This window comes from Rutilus rutilus (genome assembly GCF_951802725.1).
Source record: "Rutilus rutilus genome assembly, chromosome: 14".
Lineage (NCBI taxonomy): Eukaryota > Metazoa > Chordata > Actinopteri > Cypriniformes > Leuciscidae > Rutilus > Rutilus rutilus.
In genome coordinates this window covers 31,843,764-31,850,972 of record NC_140219.1, presented here as the reverse complement: position 1 = coordinate 31,850,972, position 7,209 = coordinate 31,843,764, and positions in this window count along the sequence as shown.

Below are 7,209 nucleotides of genomic sequence, written 5' to 3'. Positions count from 1 at the left end.
CAGTCCAAATCTAATCTGGATTCAGAAATACACAAAAACCCTAATATAATGTGTCCTCCTCTGTTCTTCACAACTCGTTTTAGCTTTCAGTAAAAATGAAAGGTAGAAATAATGACTAGTCACTTCCTGGTAGGTTTTGTAAGAGGGTGCTGTTTCTGATGACCTTTTGGAGCTTCAGGTGTCGGTTGCATAAACTGCTGAAACTAGTCTTATGTAACGGGTACCGTAGCAACGGCACCGTGGATAACAGATTAATTCCTGTAAAACAGGAGAGAAACGAGGAGACAGTGTTATCAGTTTCAAGCTCTCTGCAGTAATCTATTTTCTGAATTTTCTTCAGCGAACACATCTCTATTGTTAAGCGTCATTGTATGTTTCACATATTACATGTTCAGTGTATTTTTAACATTACAATGAATTTTCAGTGTCCATGTCAATGCAAAATCCATATTAAAATAAACCTCTTTCCACCAAATGCATGTTCACTTACTCTTCATGCTTGTATTTTTATACTATTTATCAAAATGAAATGTGAAGGCAATGGTAATATTCACCAGCTATTTTTTAGATACTTAGAATCTTCCATTCACAGTATTTTATCAGTATCATGTTAATACAGTACTGCAAAATCATGCTCAGAACTCATAAAGTGCATAAAGTGTAACTTTTAACCTCATTTTAAACTGTAAATATTTTTGTATAAACCCATTGAGCAAAAAAACATTTCCAACAGATGGTGGGGAACTGACATACAGTGAGCTAAACATATCTGTTAACATTACAAGCTCAAAAAAAAAATATCTTCATGTGCATATATATATACGGGGAAAGTGTGTGTTGAGCTGACTTGCTCTCTAGTAATGTCTCTCGACCGTTAAGGGGGTCGCACACCGGACGCGCAGCTCAGCGCCGCGCCGCGCCACGTCTAGGACAACTCTCACCTGAAAATCCGATAACATCAGCAATTTTCTGATTTCTGTAAATAAATATAAAACGAAATGTATATTGCAGCACAGGGTGAAGTCTGTATATACATTAACTACGATTTGAGACACATAAATGTAAATTTAATATAAAACTATGTAAATGGCGCTCTGTGTCGCGGCAGGATTTTGAACACGGTCCTGAGCCGTTGCTGGGCGCCGCGGACAGACACCGAAAGGCGCCGCCGGTGTGTTTACTCTCATAGAGAATAATGTATTCGAATTTAAAAGACGTGGCGCTGCGCGGCGCGTCCGGTGTGCGACCCCCTTTACTCTGCAGGACTTTGCCCTCTCGTTTCAACTCATTTCAAACTAAATCAAAAACAGACCCTAACGAAACTCATTTCACTAAAAACAGTTCACTCATATCTCACATACATTTCAGCATAGATAAATGCTACTTCTGAGGTGTTTTTATACATTTACCCACCTGTAAAACAGGAGAGAAACGAGGAGACTGTGTAATCAGTTTCGAGCTCTCTGCAGTAATGAGAAACCCGCAACTCACACAGCTACAGTAAAGGGGGTCGCACACCGGACGCGCAGCTCAGCGCCGCACCGCGCCACGTCTAGGACAACTCTCACCTGAAAATACGATAACATCAGCAATTTTCTGATTTCTGTAAATAAATATAAAACTAAATGTATATTGCAGCACAGGGTGAGGTCCGTATATACATTAACTACAATTTGAGACACATACATGTAAATTTAATATAAAACTATGTAAATGGCGCTCTGTGGCGCGGCAGGATTTTGAACACGGTCCTGAGCCGTTGCTGGGCGCCGCGGCAGACGCCGAAAGGCGCCGCCGGTGTGTGTACTCTCATATAGAGAATAATGTGTTCGAATTTAAAAGACGTGGCGCTGCGCTGCGCGACGCTGAGCTGCGCGTCCGGTGTGCGACCCCCTTAACTCGTCACTCTACACTGCCCCTACTGGCCCGGAGCAAACACTACACAATTCACTTTAAGTCAGGAAAATTCACGTTAAAAATAAAACCCTTGGAATACTTGTTTTTTTCTTTTTTTAAAAAACAATCACTTGTTTCAAATAAAAGACAATAATTGTGAATATTCTTAAAACACAAATACAACACTTTTGTGGTCATCACACACTCCCCAGCAAAAAGAAATGGGTCCCACCATTTTCTACTCAACTTTTCTTAACTAAACTCTCTTTCTCTTTCAACAAGCAACAGGAACTGGTAACAAAAGTGGTGATGTTACGGTGTAAGGCATGTGTGTAAATAGCGGGTAAATGGTAGAATAAGGGTTAAGTGGATATGCTGATGTTGGATAGGGGATAAGTGAGTGAAGAGATTGGGTGTTCTGAGGTACAGCGTAAGCAGGCAAGTGTGTGTTTGCCATATTAACTGTGGCTTGTGTTGTCAGTGTAGGCTGATGAGGTTCTCATATGTAAAAATCTGTCTAGGTCGTCGGTCCCGACTTGACCTCCTGACCTCGGTCTGGTTGTCTGGCACAGGATTGGCTGGAGGCTGTTCCTCCTGGATGAGCTCTGAGGCCTCGTCATATCCATCTTGTTCCTCAGGTCCTGCAACAACAGACTGGTCTTCCTCCTCTCCGGGTTCCTCTATCTCTGCGTCTTTTTCAGGCATCAGGTCTGCTTCAGGTAAGTAGTGCATTCTAACTCTCTCTTTTTCCTGGACAGGTACTGGAGTTGGGCGACCCAGAGTGATGACAGGTCGTTGTTGTGGGGCTGCTGTAGGTATCTCCTGTATCCTTTCTACTGGTACTCTCAGCCAATAACGATGGCCATCTGAGTCATCATCAGAATTTGAGTCGGAGTCTGATTCTTCCTGCAGATTTGCATGTTTTGGGCCGTTGGTACGTCGAGTCTGGCATTTACTTTTCTTTGTGATCTTTTCAGGGGCGTCATGGCATGGAGGAGCTTCAACTGGAAGGTCATTCACTAATAATAGCAGATTGCGGTGTAGTGTTCTTGTCTTCCCCTTGTCCCCAGACTCAGGGTACACTAGATACACTAGGTTATCTGCGAACTGTTCTTTAACAACGTAGATGGACTTTTCCCAGTATGACCGTAGTTTTCCTGGCCCACCCCGCTCACTGAGGTTCCTGACTAAGACCCTATCGCCAGGCTGTAGTACCACTCCTCTTGCTTTCTTATCGTAAAGTACTTTGCCTTTTGCACTGGCCTGTTTGCTGTTCTCATTGGCAATTTGATAAGCTTCAGACATCTGCTTTGCCCACTTCTTTGCATATCCTTTTGGCGAGTCAGGCTCTGTCTCTTCAACCAACCCACACAGCAAATCAATGGGAAGGCGAGGATGGCGGCCATAAAGAAGAAAGAAGGGTGAGAAGCCGGTCGACTCGTGCCGAGTACAATTGTACGCATGTACAACTTGTGGGACTTGGGGGTCTTTCCATCGTTCCTTTTCTTACTCTGGCAATGTTCTCAACATCTGGAGTATCGTCCGATTAAACCTCTCCGCAGGGTTTCCCTGGGGATGGTATGGTGAAGTTCTCGAATGACAAATACCTGACAGCTGTTGAAGTGTACGAAAGAGCTCATTCTCAAATTCACGTCCTTGGTCGTGGTGTAACTTTGATGGATATCCGAAGCGGAGAACGAAATCATTAAAGATGCGCTCAGCTGCAGTCTTGCAACTCTTATTCTTTGTTGGATAAGCTTGAGCGAATCTTGTAAAATGATCAACGACCACAAGGATATATTCATAGCCACCACGGCTGGTCTCTAGATGTAAATAGTCAATACACACCAACTCTAGTGGTGAGCTTGATGTGATACTACCCATTGGGGCACGAACATGAGTAACTGGCTTCTTTGATTTTATGCATGGGCATTTCTTAGTGATATGGTCCTCGATCTCTCTGGCCATAAAAGGCCAATAGAATCTCTCTCTGGCAAGGTTAAGGACTCTCTCTGTGCCAACATGGGCCATTTCGTTAAGAAGTTTTTTTCAGGACAAGATCTTTGTACTTTGCGGGGAGCACCAACTGCTTCCTTTCATTAGCACGCCTGTACAGGAGACCATTCTCCAAGACTAGCTTTCCCCATTCATGGAATAGTCGTCTGGTGGCTCCACTAGCAGCTTTCCGTATCTCGTCAGTTAAAGGTGTACCAGCCTCTTTTAACTTGATCATTTCACTGATGGCTTCATCTGCACGTTGTGCTTCCACAAGCTCATCATGGCTAATTGCATTTAAGTGATCGAAGGAGGGAGACGGGTCGGCTTGGGAGGAGATGTTGAGAGCTGCCACCCAGGCTACATCTTTCTGTTTGGCTACTTTACTTCCATCCCATACTGTGCGAACCACGTCTTCGGTACACTCTTTGGTACAGGACTCCGCATAAGCCTTAATGTCTAACGGGAGACGCGACAGCGTGTCAGCGTCTATGTAAGACTTTCCTGGTCTGTATTTTATGTCGAATCTGAAGTCGGAGAGTTCCCCAACCCACCGATGGCCTACAGCATTTAGCTTTGCTGTGGTCATAACGTAGGTCAGTGGGTTGTTGTCTGTATATATGGTGAAGTGAGGTGCATAAAATAAGTAATCTCTAAACTTTTCACACACAGCCCACTTCAGGGCAAGGAACTCTAGTTTCCCACTATGGAGATGGTAGTTACGCTCAGCTGCAATTAAAGTCCTAGACCCGTACCCAATAACTCTCAACTTGTCATCCTGGTGTTGATAAAGAATCGCGCCCAGCCCCTGGTCTGAGGCATTGGTGTGCAATACGAAAGGTGAGTTGAAGTTAGGGTATGCTAACACAGGGGGGGTAACAAGGAGAGACACGAGTCGGTCAAGGGCTTTCTGATGTTCGGTGGCCCACTCTACAGGTGTTCTGGATGGTAGTTGTGGACCTTTGCTTTTAAGACGTGTTGCAGCTGCTTGTCCTGGCTTGACTTGTATTAGCTCATAAATGGGCTTTGCTATCCTTGAAAAGTCCTGAATGTAGGAATGGTAATAGCCCAGGAACCCGGTGAGCTTTCTCACATCTCCAACTGTCTGTGGTGTCCTACTGGCTAACGACCGCACTGCATCCAGGTCTTTGGGATCTATCCTCACTCCCTGAGCTGACACAAGACGACCCACGTATCTTACTTCCTGTCGAAATAGCTCACATTTTTCAGGTCTCAGTTTCACCCCATGTCTCTGAAGAGCTTGGAGTACTTTGCGGACACCTTCCACGTGCTCGTCAAAGGTTTTTGCATAGCAGAGAACGTCGTCAAGGTACGGGAGACAGCAATCATCCCTCAAGGAACCCAACATCTCCTCCATACTCCGCTGGAAGGCTGCGGGGGCGTTAGAGAGGCCAAATGGGATACGAATCCACTCATACAGCCCCCAGGGTGTAATGAAAGCAGTGAGGTGCTGGGACTCTTTGGCGATAAAACCCTGATGGTAGGCCTTTCCTTGGTCGAGGACACTGAACCAGGAATAGCCACCAAGGGTATCAGTCAGGTCTTGTATCCTCGGTAAAGGATGTCGATCAGGGATGGTCTTCTGATTCAAGAGACGATAATCTATACAGAGGCGGAGTGTACCGTCTTTTTTTCGGACGCAGACCACTGGTGCAGCATAAGGGGACTTTGATTTCACAATCCAACCTTTCATGAGCAGATCTTGTACATACTCTTTCACCTCTTTGAACAGTGGTTTGGGGACCGAGGAGTAGGCTCTCTGTACTGGAATCTCGTCTTTGAGGGTGATTGACATCTGTAAACTAGGAATACATCCGATATCATGACTATCTCGTGCAAAAACAGCTGATTCTTCCCACAGCATTTTCTTGACTTTCTCTTGTTCCTCATCACTAAGGTGGCTGAGGTCCACAGAAGGCTGCCACAAGGCTGAAGCAGTTTGAGCAGCTGGTGTTGTGGCGGCGCTAACTACCACTCCTCTGGGTCTAGAACTCTCTAGTGTATTGGTCTCAATCACCCGAGCCACAGTCTGAACGCTGCCAAGGGTTGTCTTCCTTGGTATAGTGACAGAATGTTTAGTGCTATTTCTCACTCGTATAATGACATAAGGTCTCTTTGCAGTCTGTATTTCTAGTAGGCCCTCCTCAATCTCAGGCTCTGTGAGATGGGCACTGTTTCCATCAGGTTCAAACAAGAGAAGAGAGTCTGACTGATCTACAGCGGATGGGATCTGACACTTAACCCAGGCTACTTGTCCGGCTGGAACTGCAGTGTCATAATTGCCAGTTCTTAACCCTCTGAGGTCGAAAAACGCGCCCACGCATTTTGCTGGATTTTCTTTACATTGTAGCACTTTAAACTTAAATTACTCCGTCATTTATGGTCATACAGAAAAAAGAAATATAAAAAAAGAATCTGTGATATTTTTACTTTTGTATGTGTCCACTTACAATCAAATCAAAACATTGTGCTTTTGAAAAATAAAGAAAATAAACAGGGTGTGCGTTCTGCCTCTCCGTCGCGATGAACTTTTTTTTCTTGAGCACGTATATAAACTGAAACAAAACTCAGCGAATACTTGTCACACATTTATGAACCATATACCTTTATAAACATTTAAGTGTGTACTTTTAAATGATCGGATTCAAACTGAAAACAAATATTCTCTGTTTAAGTAATTTGTATAAAACCAACAAGATGTCCAGCTTCTCAAACGCTTCCTAATTAGTTTTAATTTGACCACGCCTACTCGCGCAAAAGATATTCACATGCAAATCTCCACATGGAACGCGAACGCGCTCATTACCTCAAAAACAAAACACTTCATCAGTCTCTGCTTTTCGTCGAGTTTGAAAGAAGCGCCGTGAGCTTAGATTGGCTTTACCCCAGAAGAAGAATGCGATTTGAAGACAAGAAAGATAAGGTAAGAAATTCTTACATATTAGTTTGTTATTGTTGCATACATTTCACATTGCAGTTGAACTGTTGTTAGATATATGGTGAATATTATAATATTTAGACCCGTGTTTACTGTTACTGTGTTTGTGGATATCTGCTCAAACGTAGATATGTATATGGTAGGCCGAACCATAATGTTTTATATTTGAGCGCGATCGCGTTTGAATGTATCATATTTTTGATCGCGATCGCGTTTGAATTTTTCATATTTTGGAAAAGCAAAACGCTCCAAACGGCTTCATGTTTTTACTATTATCTCATTTCATATCATCATAACGAATGGAAACATTTGAAGTAACATGATAATCAAAATATTTTTCTCTAGCTTAGTTGTTACTG